Source organism: Falco peregrinus, chromosome 7 (genome assembly GCF_023634155.1).
Source record: "Falco peregrinus isolate bFalPer1 chromosome 7, bFalPer1.pri, whole genome shotgun sequence".
Taxonomy (NCBI): Eukaryota; Metazoa; Chordata; class Aves; order Falconiformes; family Falconidae; genus Falco; species Falco peregrinus.
In genome coordinates, this window is record NC_073727.1 from 56647252 (window position 1) to 56663878 (window position 16627).

Below are 16627 nucleotides of genomic sequence, written 5' to 3' on the forward strand. Positions count from 1 at the left end.
AAAAAATCAGTCTCTTCAGAACCTTCCACACTGCAAAGATCTGTATGACACTTATAATGCTTTTTTTTTTTCTCCTGAAGTCAGTCCAAAAGGTTTGTTGGCTTTTGTAGTAGTCGGCAAACTTGAAAAACAACGAGACTCAAAATAGTCCTCTCAAAACCAAAGATAGTGCACTTTTTCCTATTTTGTCTGTCGAAGTGTGTTCCGAACGTCGCCTTAGTGTTTCTGTGAAGGCGAGCGGCAGCCGCTAGGTGGCAGGAACAACCACAAGTTCAGCTGGGTGCTGGGAAATGCGCCCGTGTTACTTCAGTAGAAGGAAGGAGCGCAGGAGTGATTAATTCACAGGAGTGATTAATGCAGTCTGACCTGTAATGAAATATGAGGGTGGGTATGCTGTGGAGTTTCACTAGAAGGGTCGTCACATTTATCACACTGTCTGAAACCACTGTAATTGGCTGACCTGAATTAAGTCTTGAAATATTTTCAGTCTATTTACACTACCTATTTACTCAATATGCGGTCAAAATTTCATTTCAAATGTTTTACTAGATCCTCTGTCAATCTTACCACAACTATATTTTAATTGTGTTAATATCATCACTTATATGAAATTAGTCATTAACTTGGCAGCTTACATATAAAAAAGAAGAGGGTAGAAACAGCTTTTACAAAATACTTTCAACAGTAGACAATAGTTATTATTGCTTCTTAAAATACACATTGCCCATTTCAGTGGCAATAGGTGTTAGAGCAGAGAGAAGATATGCCCCTTGCATCAGAAGATATGCCCGTTTTATAGGTGAAAGAACAAACTGATACTTGTTATTAAACAGTGGGACAAAGCAGAAGGTAGAATTTCTGTTAATAGGGGCCTCCCAAAATACGTGAGTTTTGCTATGTGGACTACACCATGCCAGTAGAGCTGGGGAGAAAGAGACCCAATATTAGCGGTGAGGTTATTTCTCTGCTCTGCAGTTTGTATGGTGCTGTGTGGTAAGGTCACACCACTATGTCATCTTCGACATCAATTAGGCCCATAATGCAGAGCTGTGCATAAGAAGATCCTGCACTGCAGTTTTAACCTGGATGCCTGCATCTGCTGTGTGGGACGAGAGAAAGTCAGGGTCCATCTACATTAGCAGTTCCTGTGGCACAATCAGAGTACGTCTGTAAATTTGAATGGCTGTTGCTGGTGACCCTATATCCAAGTCACAGAACCACAGAGTCACGGAATGGTCAGGGTTGGAAGGCACCTCTGGAAATTACCTAGTCCAACCCCCTGCTAAAGCAGGTTCACCTACAGCAAGTTGCATAGAGTCATGCCCAGGAAAGTTTTCTCCAAAAAAGGTCTCCAGAGAAGGAGACTCCACAGCCTCTCTGGGCAGCCTGTCCCAGAGCTCTGTCACCCTCAAGGGAAAGAAGTTCTTCCTCACATTCAGGTGGAGCTGCCTGTGCTGCAGTCTGTGCCCGTTGCCCCTTGTCCTGTCCCTGGGCACCACTGAAGAGAGCCTGGCCCCGTCCTCTTGGCACTTACCCTTAGGATATTGGTAGACATTGATAAGGTCCCCTCTCAGTCTTTTCTCCAGGCTAAACAGGCCCGGCACTCAGCCTTTCCTCATCAGGGACATGCTCCAGCCCCCTCATCAACTTTGTAGCCCTCTGCTGGACCATTTCCAGCAGTTCCCTGTCTCTCTTGAACAAGGCAGCACAGCACTGGACACAGCACTCCAGATGCAGCCTCAGCATGGCAGAGCAGAGGGGAAGGATCACCTCCCTGGACCTGCTGGCCACGCTCCTCCTCATGCCCCCCAGGATGCCATTTGCCTTGCTGGCCCCCAGGGCACACTGCTGGCTGATGGGCAACTTGCTGTGCACAAGGGCTCCCAGGTCCTTCTCCACAGAGCTGCCTCCCAGCAGGTCAGCCCCAGCCTGTGCTGGTGCATGGGGCTGTTCTTCCTCCATCGCAGGACCCTACACTTGCCTTTGTTGAAATTCATTATGTTCCTCTCCACCCTGCCCAGCTCTCACTGAATGGCAGTGATGTCTTCTGATGTATCAAACAGGTCAAAAGGTTTTTGAGGGAGGGAGGATTATTTAAGACTAGCTCTAGTGTCGTTACATGGAATGAATGTCTGCTAGCATTTGAAAAGCATTTTTTGAGTTAGGTTCATTCCAAAGAATTCATTTACGCACTGTGGAATAGGTCTGCAGTGCTGATCAAAGCAGGGTAAGTGGTAATAGTAGGGAGAGTCACCTCCCGTTCTGAACTAAAACTAACGTGAAAGCACACAGAGAGTAGCTAGACTTAGGCACTCTGTGGGTAAATTCTCAATTCTTCAGCATAGCGCTGGAAGAGTAGGGCTAATGGAGAGGTTGAATGACCATACAGGAAAAGGAGTTAACTATCTTCAGAACAGAATTTTAATAATTTCAATTCTTTAGATTCAAATAGTTCCATTTTTTATAGCAAATACCATATGTTTAAAGATCTATTAAAAAAGTTTGGTTTTGTTCATGTTTTTTTGGTTTTGAGATTAGTTTATTCTGACAGGGAAAAGGAAGTTGCATATGCAGTGGCAATTCTGTCATTAGAAATATTGTATAGTGTTTCCAATGAGTGGTAGAATGAACTATTGCATGTAGTGATAGTGAGTGAGCTAACTGAATTGTGAGTCATGAAATCACAGGAACTGAGAGGTGGAAAAAGACCTTTTAAGTCATCTAGTTCTCTCTGAAGAGGCAAACTGAATGATCTAATAGGTTTTTAACATTATTCGTTTCTATGGCTCATATCAATTAATTAAGTTCTGGACCCAACAGTAGAAGGTTGTATGTGAAGAAAGAGCGACAGCCCCTTCCAGAGTTTAATGAACACTGTGGATGTGTACTGCAGAGGTACACGTTTTTGATTATGCAGATCTGATGACACTTGTGTGATCTTAATTCATACTCACATAAAATATTAGCAAACCTGTTTGTGAATTTTACACATTCAAGTAAAAATCAGACTTCCTACACTCTGAACAAAAGACTGTTTTTGGTTCAGACACTGTCTATGCATGTGTCCACTGGATAGATACATAGTGTTAAGGAACATAGTCTTACCTTGAATGTCTAGGCACAGTTTTCATTTAAATGTAAGAACATCAGAAAAGGAAAAGGGGTTTGGTTGCTAAAGTTTCCCCATCTCATAGTTCAGGTTTATAATCTGTAAAAGGACTTTTTATTTAGGAATGTTGAACATCTTAATTTCCCACTGTAGCAGTGCTCAGCATCTTATTGAAGCTGATGTCTGTGGTGTGAAGCTAGTCCCATGTTTGTTTGGTTTTTTATTAAAAGCCTTACAATGTTAGACTTCAGTGTTAATCATTATATCCATCTTGTTAAATATTTTACATCTTGTCTCTGTTTACAAACAGAATGACTTCTCTAAAAATCTTTTCTGGCACTTGTCGTTGACCATTTGTATGAAATTTGAAATAACAGTGCGAACAATAGCAATGTTCCTTACAACATATGCTTGCTTTTCATACTTTCAGCACAACTTGTTCGTTCATGCTAGCACTCTCAGATGTTCATGTGTATGTGTGTGGCCTTTAGCACTAGTTCTCTTTTTAATGAATGACCAAATCCTACCCTCAGATAGGTAGAGGAAGTTTGCTGTGTACTGAGATATCTGCATACATAATTTCATCCATTTAGAGATTAGTTTAGAAATAGGTTTTCAGTTAAAATACCTTAAAACTACTTTTTCTGGTAAATTGTAGCTATACAGCACAAAGCAAAAATATTTCTGTGCTATGGTCTTTCAGACAATATACTGGAAAAGTATGATATACTACAGCAATTTTAATTGCTGCAGGGTGCTGATCCATCCTTGCAATTGAAGTACAGAGTTTTGTCATCACATGTATTAAAGGGGCAAAGACATGCTGAAAATCACACCAGCACTGGGATAAAATTTTGTACTTCTTGAAGTTAATGGCAAAACTCCCATTGAATTCATTGGAGCAAGGATTTCACTCCATATATTTCAGCAGGAAAAGTATTACACATCTTATTAATACTGTGTGGAAAGTAAAAAACAGAAAGATTTTCAGTATCCATTTGACTTTTCATTGTTTGTGCTGCAGATTGGTTTTGATTCTCAAGTCCCCTACAGCAAAAATGATATATAGGTAGTTTTCACTTTAAAGACCTGCTTTCACAGACTTGCACAAGCGCCTCTATGTGCCTGTCAGTGTTTCATTGATTTTTTTATCCATGAATTTGATTGTAGGATCAAGACTCCAAAGATGACAGTACCACAAATGAAGGAGAGAATGTACTCAGTAGCACGATTTTTCATCTGAAATTCACTCCCGCTTGACCCAGAGCTTGGCCACATTCAGGAAATTATGTAAGTCACACCTCCCGATCCAGACTTCGTGCTAAGCTCTTTTCCCAGCATTTAGTCTACTCTTAAGTTTTCCCTTTTCTGTCATCTAAAGTGGTATTTCTGGGCAGGTGGAGATTTCTGCTTCATATACTTTGCTTTTACTTGCAGCCTAAGCCATATAAAACACATTCAGACCTTGTACATAGTAGGTTTTTGGTACCCCCTCAACTGCCTTAGTGCAAAACCTAGTCCCCTTACACTCTACACAGATGTGCTGTGAGGTTTACCAGTGTGCATTGTACCTTGGTTTCAAAACAGCAACATCTAAACCAGTGGCTAAAAAGGCTGAAAAAACACAGTTCCAAATACTGCCCTATGGGTTTCCATATAAATTGTTATAACAATACTTTTTTTCTGTATAATTTCTTTATATGGTAACAGGGAGTGTTCTAAACTAAGTCATAAGCCATTACTGGGTGTTTTTAACTGTTTCACTTGTATCTTAAGAATAGATGCCAAATACTGAGACAGCTAGTCATCTTCAAAATGAGTGCATTTCCAAGGGGCAGTTATGCACAGCTCATGTACAACCCATGTGTGCACAAAATAAAATTAACTCTCTAATTCCCACATACTGCTGAACATATATATCACCAAAGTGCTTGTACTCATGTTTTGTGTGCTTGAAATACTTAATGTGGTGAGACCAGCATTTAAGATAACCAGTATACTCTTGAGTAATACATAATGGTGACTTGCTGAGATTGCTACTGGTCTGTCTACAACATACAGAGGTAAATATACGGTCGATAAAAGAAACCTCACATACAAATTACATTTATACTCTGTAGAGAGGGTTTTTTTTTTATTTCTTCTTGTATTAAGATAATACAGTACTGATAATTAGTGTTAAAACTGAATGCTTTCAAAAACAGGTGCATGTCATAGAAAGGGATCTCCTGATCTGTGAAATCTAGTCTGTTTGCCAGCTGTCTTACCTGTGACTCAGTTTACAGGCTTCATGTTTAATTTTTTTGGCATGAGGACTTGGTTTTCCTTCTGCTGTCCTTGTTGAAATGTTCAGATGCAAAGTTTTTTGGTGAGAAATAAAATATCTTTACCCTACTTGATATTTGCATGAATCAAACAATGAAATTCTTTATTTAAAACATAGCAAATAATGTCAACTTAAAAATATAGTTACAATTACTTATCAATTAAAGGAAACCCACTTTCATTACAAACCATACCTCTATCACAGAGAAAATATGATAGTATTTAGAATTCTAGTATACCTTATTTGTCTGGATTTTAGGTGAGGTTTGTGAGAAGGAAATTGTCCTTTCCTGTTTGATTGCAATCAACTTTATTAAGAACTAATAGTGAACAGAAGCTACATGATGTTGTTCTTTTGGTCAATGCATTTGTAAATTAGCACACAACTTAATGATATTTAATCTGTGTAGGAAAATCAGGACTGTTTTATTACAAGTGCAGATTTTCACATCTAACTCCTTCAAATTATCCTTGGTGTGACATTTTCCATTTTTGAGGGTGAATGTCACATTACAATGTTCATACAGAAACTTTGTTAACATCACAAATTACAAATATTTTAATGAGAACCTTCTTAATAACTAAGTACAATAATCTTGAGTCTTTCCTGTATATCTTATTTACCAAAGAATGCTACTGTGAAACTGAAGTTCATGCTTCAGACAGTTCTTGTAGGTGAAAAAGTTAATAAATGATTTAACTAAGATAAAATAAAAATAAAAATTAAGTTGAGCTCTAAAGCTCTTTAACCAAATGTTAGTGTTTGTGGAGGAGGTTGTTAAATTCTTAGTAGATTTGCAATATGTGAGTCACAATTGAATCCTGACGGTCTCCATAGAATGATACCTGTTAATTCATGCATCAAGCTCCATAATCTATGGATAGAATTTTGTCAGTTAAAAATAAGATGTCAACAGAAGGAATACCTCATTACCTCTACCATGTTTTAATATTAAGTAGTTACCTCAAGGCTAAATTTAGATAATATTTTATGATATTTGCACATATGTTATTTTCAATATAAAGAGGAAAGTCAGTGACAGGAGTCAGTGACAGATTTACCATTGATTTTGGAAAAGTGTAGATTTTTTTTAGTGGCAGGTCTGGCTATTTTAGGTAAGACTCGAGCAAAAGGGAGACAAATCATATGTATAGAGTACTTCCTGACATGGTTTTGTCATGAGCCAACACTCTTTCAAAAAATTCCTGGCATGATTATAGACTCAGCTTGGGACAGGGACTATTTTACAGTAAGTTTGGATGCTAACAAGTTTTACGTTGTTTTGGAGAGTAAGGAAGATTAGTGATGAGGGTGGAAATGGTTTACACCAGTTCAGTGAAAGGGCAGAGAATCCTGTTTGGCACACCTGGGGCACAGATATAACCTCTATGTGTGGATTTCTAAGAACCTGACTTCATTCCCCCTGAAAAGGGTACACAGTGACTTTTCTAGATATTTCATTGGGAAAACTACATTGTCACTTCCCTAATGTAAAATAAGGAGTTTTAAAAGTAGAAATTACTCAGTCGCCTCTGCTTCTGCAGAGAGCACATTCCTGTTAGAAGAAAGCAAGCAATTTCCATTTTGTCGAAACAAAATTGATTTGAATTTTAGCTGACAGGTTGTGACTGCAATTTTCTTTGTTACATGGGATAATGCAGGGGACTGGAAAAGGTAGGAGGAGCTTGAGAGTTGCCTCCATTCAAATGGTCATAGTGGTTCATGGAAGTGATTCCTTTTCATGTGTTCTATGTCAGGGCGATCTTTCAGCTGAACAGGTCAATGTGGTCTGAATTGAGGATTATCAGTTGATCTGAGCCCTAAAGCATTTGCTTTGCATAATTCTTATCATCCCCCCCACCCCCCCGCTGAAGAATTGCACAATGTGCAATACCTCTAAAAGGTCTTATCAGGAATATTTTGTACAAGAATAGTCAAACTTTAAAAGGTAAAAATATAAGTAATTGACAACTATAAAATTATTCAAGAACTATATATCACTGGGAGTACACATCCAGCAAAATAAAAAGCAGAATGTAAATATGTATTGAATACAAGCAAGTTTATAAACAGTAGCTTTGAACTGGCTACCATGGGCAAACAGCAGGAAAGAGGTGATTGCACAGACTTTGCTATGGATTGTGCAATGTCATTAGGGACCTTAGGAATATACTTTAGTTGCTGTCCTGCTCTGACATCCAGAGTCTTCTGATAATGTATTTGTGGCTTCTTAAACCATTCTCCACTGCAGTCACACCTTCAGCTGCAGTGTCATCATACATCAAAGGAAAGTTGCTGTGAATTCTCACAAAATAGCTAGACAAAGTCAAACTATGTACTAGGTTCTTTGAGTGTCAATATTCACAAATGTGTAAAAAAACCCTAAAAATATTTTTTTTTTTACAAAAGATGGATCCAAAGATTATTTCAGTGAGAAATATTTTTTTGAAGATCTATTTTTTTCTTAACAGTCTTGGCATATTTGGGACTCCCTACCTGCCCTGCCCCTCCCTCCCCCCCCCCCCCCCCAAAAAAAAAAAAAAAACAACCCAAAAAACAAAACAAAAAAACCAAACCCAGAAATATGAAAAATAACTCTTCATTAAAATCCAGAAACTTGCTAAGAGCTTTAACTGGTGGGGATATTTTTCTGTTAAACATAAGAAAAAAGCCTTAGTAGGATTTTTGTTCCAGTTTTAAATTTTCCATGAATACCAGTTAATATGTTTCTATCATATTAGTGATGAACTTCTGAGACTCATTCAGATCTCTGTCTTGATCTGCCTTTGACCTTGGCTTTGATGCTGACAGTGAGACCAGGAAACTGCAGAACCAAAATATATGTAATGCACTGATACAGATTTTGAAGTTGCATAAAACTTCATAACTTAATGGGTGTTGAGATTGTTTAGACTTTCTAGATTTCTCTCTTAAGCAAATAAATCCTTCCTATTTTTCATTTTAAATGCCAAACTGTCTTCATGGTATCTTAGTTATTTTTAAGCAGACTAATGTATTGTCTCTTTACCAGTGCCACATCAAACTTCTACCACATTTCTTGCCTTAGAATAAGAGCCTTCACATGGATGCCTTTGAAATCACAGGTGTGGAGGCAGCCCGTCCTGATAAATTTATTTTCATTTAGAGTTTTAATAAATATCAAAACCTCTAATCATACCTGGAGTTGAATTGGGAAGCTGACTTAATTGCTAAATGGGGGGTAAGGCAGTGCTGTGTTATGGTAACGGTTCTCTTAAAATCAGTTCTCGACAAGGCTTCCACCTTTATAATCTGAGTTGAAACTGTGTATCATGTTTCACCTTGGATAGGAAAAAATCCTGTAGAATTAACCACCAGCAATACTTAGTGGTACCATGTAAAGCGGTGACTGTCATTTTCTATTAAATTAAAAGCAATCTTGGCATGAGCAGATCAAACTCTTCATCTTTGTTTCCAGCTACTTCAGAATTGAAGATAACTTGAAAATTTACATTTCTTATGTCTGTTCTAGAAAAGTCTCAGTGCATAAGAAGTTCATAGCTGCTTCTGAAGTGAGTATTTATTTGATTCTTTTATTTTTCCCTCATAGGAGATGGTAAAACTTACTGTGAGCTAATTAAGTCTGTTTGCCCAGATGGACTAAGGCCACACTTCAAGAATGATCTAACACCTGATAAAACAGTGACTTGAGGAAAGAGTCCTTGCAAACAAAACTGAAAGGTAAGGATGTATTGATAATTTTCAAGAAAAAAAAAAATTTGCAGACAACCTTCACAAACAATTCTACAGAAAATAGGCTGAAGGGTAATGGTGCAATTGTATGTGACTTCTCACATGAACCGTTTCTTGGCATCCATAAATTAGGTCAGAGTCATGGTAATTTCAGAGAGTAAAGCACTGAAGATAAACAGTATACCTGACCTAATGATAAAGCAGAATAAATGAAGATTGTTTAATCTGCAGAACAGCACCTTAAAATCTGGAAGACTGTCCCTTGAATTTGGTAAGCACGTACACTGTTACTGTGTGAGCTAACTCACACTAGAAACTGTGCGTATGTAGAAATTGCAAATCATCAGTTTATCTTGAAGATTACTGTGTTGCTATTGTTTGTAGATTATTACCATGTAATTACTGATGCATTCATTACCTTCCTTGGCCTTGATAACCACTAATTTGCATTTCTCTTTTTGCAGGTCAGATATAGATACTGCCTTTTTGTCACTCATTTAATTTGATTTTTTGCTCTTTGCTTACCAAGAGCACCGGTCCAAGTCTCAGACTACTAAATTCTATTAAGTACGATACAGTGTTTCTGTTTTGTCACAGCTGGGTATCATAGAGCTAAAAATCAGACGTTGCCTTAAAAAATTTACACTCTGATATCATGACCTGGTCTTTACATATGTGGGTACTCTTTGTTCATGCAGTTTATCCTACTGATGCCAGGTTTCTTGGCCTAAATATATTTAGTTGCCAGTATTAATTGCAGGAGAGAGTCAGCATCAGGGAAGGTACTGAACTTAATCAGTTGATGTTACAGAAACTTCGGAAGGTTAGTGTTAGTGGGTTGTTATTCTTTGGACCATGGACAACATTAGACAACAAAAAAAGGGAGCAGCATTTTGTATATAAAGTAATAACTATCTCTGTAATAACTAACTCTGTCGCAAGTGACAATGAATGCTTGCAGATGTCTCTTCTGGTTGTGTAGTAACTAAATGTCATGATCAGATACTTCTTCCACCAATGTCCCCAGCTATATGGGGGGTGGGGGGGTGGTGTTCTGTCACATGATCAGAGGTACTGCAAACACAGAAGACCAATGCATGTCCAGTGTATTTCTGCGTGCTTGTCTGAAGCAACAGATTTTTGATGAATTGCATAGCATTCTATAGCACAGGCACATACTCATTGTCCATAATCTACTCCTGGCTATGCCAGAAGAGCAACTTAGAATGATGGTAACTTGGGAGTAGAAGGCTTCCCTCAGCTTAGTTGAAAATCTGGGTAAAGACAGGCAGAAGTCTGCATGACCTGTTCAGATGACAGCATTTTTGTCCCTCACTTTCAGTTGCTAGTGTCAGTACCTCACTAATCATCAGAATACCTACATGCCAATTCCATGACTAGAAAGAGAACTTCAACCATTTCCAATAAACAGGAGACAAAAGCTGGCCAATACTACAGACACATCTAGCCTACTGCCTCTGTGAGACCTTCAAGAAGCTGAGACAGTAGAAGCAGACCAGATAAATAGTCACATAAGGATGTTACAGCCCTTTGTCCTCAACATAAACTGTCTTCATGTAACCATGACGGTGACTATAGCTGCCATCTACAAAATTTCTACCGTCAGTGGAGCTTAAAAGAATAGCCCATCTATTTCTCTTCTTTACATTGCTTAAGGAGAAGAAAGCAAGCTGTCCTTTTATGGGACTTCAATATGAGCAAAATACTGCAGACATCATTCCACCAGTATTAAAGCATCCTCATAACATCATAAAATTAGGGAACAATCATGAACCAATTAATTATAAATTTAGATAGAGGGGTGTTAGTGGTAACCGACATTATTTCGCTAGCATACTAGGTCCTGGAGAACCAAAATACAGCCATACGGGACTGAAAATATAAGGGGGAAAAATACAGTGGGATCAAATATGCAGAAATGGCAAACTCACAGGAATGGATTTAACTGAGAGGTTAGACAGTGAAGAAAAGTTGTAAGGAAAGTAAAAAGACATGAAGAGAAAACCATGTTTGGAAGATTTAAATGGAAGTTTAGAAGTTTTAACAGTATCAGGAATAAAAGGATTCCTATTAATGATTTTTTGTCTGTTTCTATGAATGCAAATATATGCTGCCAATAATCATGCAGCATAGGAAGAAGTCTTCTAGATATACTGTTATTTTCATTTTTGGAAAACATACTGGGTGACTTTATAGTAAGGTCATGCCCAAACATTTTCCACTCCAACAATAACTAATGAAAATATCAGATGTCATCCATTATAATGCATACTTTAAAATAAGCATATAGGGATAACTTGCATCCAAAAGTGTTTTGGTTGGTTGTTTTTTTTTTTAAAGCTGCCATAGGTGGCTTCTGTACTTTTAATATTAATTTTAGTAAGTCTTCAGATGCTTCTTAAGAACTGGAAGAAAACTAGCATTTTTGTCAAGGTGCCTAGTGCTTATGTAGACTGTTGCAAGGCTTCAAAATAGTGTTTCATAGCATATGGAAAGCAAACTGAGGAGGTGTGTACCAGGTAAAGTGGGACTAGACTGGCCTAGAAGACAGGCAGACTGCAGTGCTTCAGAGAGTAACAGTCACTGGTTAGAAGTCTAACTGATAGTTGGTGACTAGGGACTTTCCTTGGGGTCAATACCCGGCCTGAAACTGTTCAGCATCTTATTAACCTGGATAACTGGAGAGAAGGCACTCTTATCAAGAACATGGGTGACAACAAATAGAGGGGAGGTGATAGATATGCTGAGGGCAGGGATGCTACTGAGAAGGACTTTGACAGGCTAGTGAAGTAGACTGACAGGAACCTTTTGAAGTTCTGTAAGCTAAGTACAAGGGTTTGTATCTCGAGTAGAGTAAGACCACAGAACAGGCTGGAGACCGACTTGATAAAAAAGAGCCTTGCAGAATGGGAACTAGTAGGCAAGCTGAATACAAGTCTGCAGTATGCCCCTGCAGATATGAAGGCCTACCTCTATATAAGAAGCTGTGTTAGCAAAAAAGTAGCTAGAAGGGCTAGAGAAGTGATTACTCCTTTATATTGAGCACTCTTAAAACTGCATCTGGGATAAGGTGTCCAACAAACGTTCCGAAAAGGAACATTAAAAACTCAACCTCACAATTAATACAGAATCCCTCAAAAATATGAAGGAAATGTAAAGTTAATGGCACAAATTCACATGACATTTAATCTAAGTTTAAATCAAATATAAGAAAGAAGTATCATGTATTTGGGTGGTCCAAATATGAAAGATGCAGCTTTTGAAAACATTCTTCATCTGTCTCAATTGAATGCTTTGAAATTCCTGTAATGTCACGGAATTGCCTCTGTATTATGAAAACATTTTAAAAATGTTTTGTTTCAGAACAAAAGGATATAGTTCAGTCTTGAAAATACCTTCTCACCTTAAGTAGCAGTAATTCCAGTACTGCTAACAGTATTGTCATTAACATTGGTGTTTTTTAACAAGAATATTGTATGTAACATTTATAGTGTATCTTTATTAAAACTCCTAAGTGCTTCAGGCATCATTTGTTCTTAACTTCCATTTCTACTTAGAAATGATAAATATCTGCTTGTCATAGGAACAGGTTCTTAAAGAGAAGGTAATTTGCTTTTGGCCCTTTTCGATAGCAGACTATTGCCCGATCCTTTGGTAAGGTGGAGCCAAGGTTTTGTTACTGTTTTTTTTCTTATTTCCTTCCCACCGGAGTAGGAAAGAAATGAACATGCACTGAGCCTGTCTTTGTGTAATGCTAGCAAACTGGTAGTGGGGCAGAAACAAAACTGAAATTCAGTTAGGCTTTGTCATAGTCATACATCAGCACATATCTAAGCCATGAAACAGTGCTGGGCAGAACCACCACTGTGTCACCAGCTGTCATAAAAAATGAAAAGAAACCTATTCATTGGAAGTAGAAAGACTTCAGTACCAGTTACATGTAGTGTACGGTGGTCTTGCAGGTAATTAACTAGCCTCACAGTGACAGGTCTGAAAATTAATAAATGGACACAAAAATAATGAAATTTCTAATTAATTTGTACTTTTTCCTGGTAACACTAAGACCATTATCTGGAAGTGGAACATAAGTCAGTTGTTTTCTGTACTTAGTCAGGAGTGTGTGTGTTTAAACAGTTGTCGATGAGTGTATACTTGCTCACTTGTTTATCTCGCTTTTTTGGCTAGTTTTTATAATCCCTTCTGTGAAATTTTTTCCTCTTCATAGTTTTGTCATCAAGTGGAGAATGAGGTGAGAGGAGTATGTATGATTTCTTGTTAATGGTAGAATGATGTAACTGTTCTAGGCATAATGATTCAGATTCAGTTTCACTGAAAAGACTACCACACTATCTCCTAGTCTACTCTATGGACTTGGAGGAGCTCAGATAGGTTAGATTCTGTATCTGTAGATGCAAGTACAGTATGGTACGTTCTTATCCAAAACAACTTTGACAGGCACCCTTGTGAATTTTTTCAGCTACGAGATCTATGCAGTATTTGTACAGGGAGAAGGAGTCTTATCAATAGTGCTGACTCTACCACTGTTATCAGTATTGTGCATGTAGGTTAAAACTGGTGTCACTGAGTGAATGAACTCAAGCCTGAAACCAGTGTCTGCCGTACCTCCTGTTTACCCCGGTCCTTATCAGAGAAGTTATAAAGAAGCTGCTCTATCTGAACCCATTTGGATTATAGAGAAGCAACAAGAAATACCATGCTTTAATTACTAAGATCCCAGATACCTGGACTTTGCACATAAATAATCTCTGTTGGCTGCAACCTTTGCACAGCACAATAAATATGTCGGCTGCGTGGCAGTGAGCTCATTGAGTTAGTAACAGAAAAACAAAGGAATGGTTTGAAGGTAGTCATGTAAAAATAAATGCAGGAGGAACCACTGCTTTACAGCAAATGTATGCTCTAATTTATTTGAATGAAGAAATTACCTTAATAGAGGAAAAAAGTCTTTGTTTTTCAGTACTTCTAATTAGTCATAGTTTTATAGCAATATTTGAATTTTACTCAGACACAGAAGTCAGATATAAACAAACAAAACAAAGGTACCTTTCAGCTAGAAAAACAATTTAGTATGTGCCAACTGTAATGCCAGTTGTACTCTGATACCCTTTTCAGAAAACTAAAACCAGATAAATAATTCAACTTGTATTGTATTTGTTTTCACGTAAACTTCCCCCCACACTCCCTCCCCCCGAGAAAAGCACAGAAAATACACGTGATAATTTGATAAATTTCCCCTTTTAATTTTTCAGCCAAGTAAATAGACCTATAGTTATAGTGATAAGAGTTGAAATTTTTCAGGGAACTGAGCATGGAAGAGAATTTCCTAAAGGGTTCAGGCAGTGAAGTGCAAGTGACATAAATGGGATTGCTTGTATTAGTAGCATAAATGGGAAACTTAAACTGGTATTCCCATTAGGTGCCTTTATGCGTCACAAGGTTCTTAAATGCTTTTGGAAAGCTGGCTCTAGCCAGTACTTTATTTTCTTTAGGTTTAATTGTTTTAGATTAGAAAGAGAAATGCAAGCTATTTGCAAATCACTTTTTTTCTTTAATAAAGCAATCCACGTGTCAAGTTTAGAATTACTCATATTTTATTAATTCCCAGTGTTCAAATTTACCTGGTTATTTTTAACACGTATGTTTTACACGGGGATAGTGTAAAATAGTCTGCATAGAAGTACATTGGGCTAACACAAAGCCTGAATTTCATCCATTTGCTTTCAAAGGGCAAGGTAAAAAAAGACCTTTGGGCATATGAAATTCAATGCAGTTAGGATTTTAAGCAAATGAGTTCATTAGAGTTGTTTATATAAGTCTTATTTGGGCACCTAAGGTTTTGTGGGTTCTTACTGTTTTTGTGAAAACTTAATTTGGTGCCAAAATGTTTCATGTTCCCTGAAGCATCACCATCTTGGCTTCTGAGGGCAGCGCTCTCCTTTAAGGCTGTTTATGATTTACAAACAAGGCATTTCAACATCAGCTCCTTTGGGAGGCCAGTTCAATCAGTCATCTCTTGGCATCTCCAACACACATGAACAACATTTATTTCAACACGAAGTACGACAGTCACAGACAGTTGCATCCAAAAGTACAGCTGGAGGAAGCATCAGACTTGCATATAACAGTTCAGAGAGTTAAAGCAATTGTCCAGGAAATGGAAGTCAGTGTTTCCAGACTCTCCTTGGTCTATACATGTTCTTTCTGACTTCGCTCAACTTTCAGGTGACTGCTCTATCCCTGAGCTGGTAGACAAAAATGCAATGAGAACCAGTCACCAGTCCTCTTACTACACAGTTTAGTAAGTAAATTTGAAGAACATTTTATTTTTACTTTTACTCAGGTATTTTTTTATCTGTGTAGCTCAGGCCAGCATTTCATGCTCACTCAAAATTCCTACCTAGATAAGAAGTCCTGAGCAAGCAAAGAATACAAGGCTAAGCCCTGTTTATTACAAAGGTAACATTGACAAGCTAGCCCCATCTTTTTAATTTGTAGAGAGATTATAATAATAGTGATAACATACTGATTCCTTGGATTAACCTTAGCTTAAAATACCACTTCCTGAGAAGTGATGCTTAATCTTACATGTTCTTTAGTGGAAGAGACACTGTAATCCTTTTGCTTTCCAAAGTACACAAAATAAAAGCAAAGATATGAAAAAGAAGCAACCAAAAGAAATGCAAAAAGGAGCAACCAAATCATTGCACAGTCAAGGAAGCAGAGAAACAGCTAAACTTTCCCAGTGACAGCTGACAGTCTTGCACAGGTAAAAGGAGATAAAAGACACTCCTTTATGTTACTATTCTAGCTATCTCTAGTATGAGAAAGAGACAGGGGCATGAGAATTAGGTTGTGATGCAGGTAGAAACTGAAAAAAGGAGTAATCACTTCAGATGGTCTGAAGATGCAACTATGGTTCACTTCTTAATCTGGGTCCAGCGTGTACTCCTGAAGCAAACCTCCTCCTTACTCTGCTTTGATTCACATTACGGAGCTGTCTTGGAGTTCACAGACAGGAATCCTTTCAAATGAGATTAAATCAGGTGTGCATCTTAATCTCTCCAGTCCTAATCTGTATTGTCTGAGGGACCAGATCAAAACTAGTCTGAAGTCCACAAAAAGTGCATACTATGGCTGCTAGGTCCTCAACATGAACGGTTTTGATCTGCGTGTCCTGTCCTTTGAATCTGCAGTACTTGCTCATAAAGAATGCCCAGTAAGAAAGTACATCTTTCAACTGACTATAGGTGAATCTGGAAAGATTTCTCAGGTTAGTGCCTAAGAAAAGGTGGCTGAATAAGTTTAGTGAATCTCATTATTTTTTTTCTGGTTTTGCCATTAGTCACCACATAAGCCTCCAGTTCCTTCTTGTCTATGTGTGGCAAAGCCAAAGTTCAGTTCCAAAAGATTACCATAGT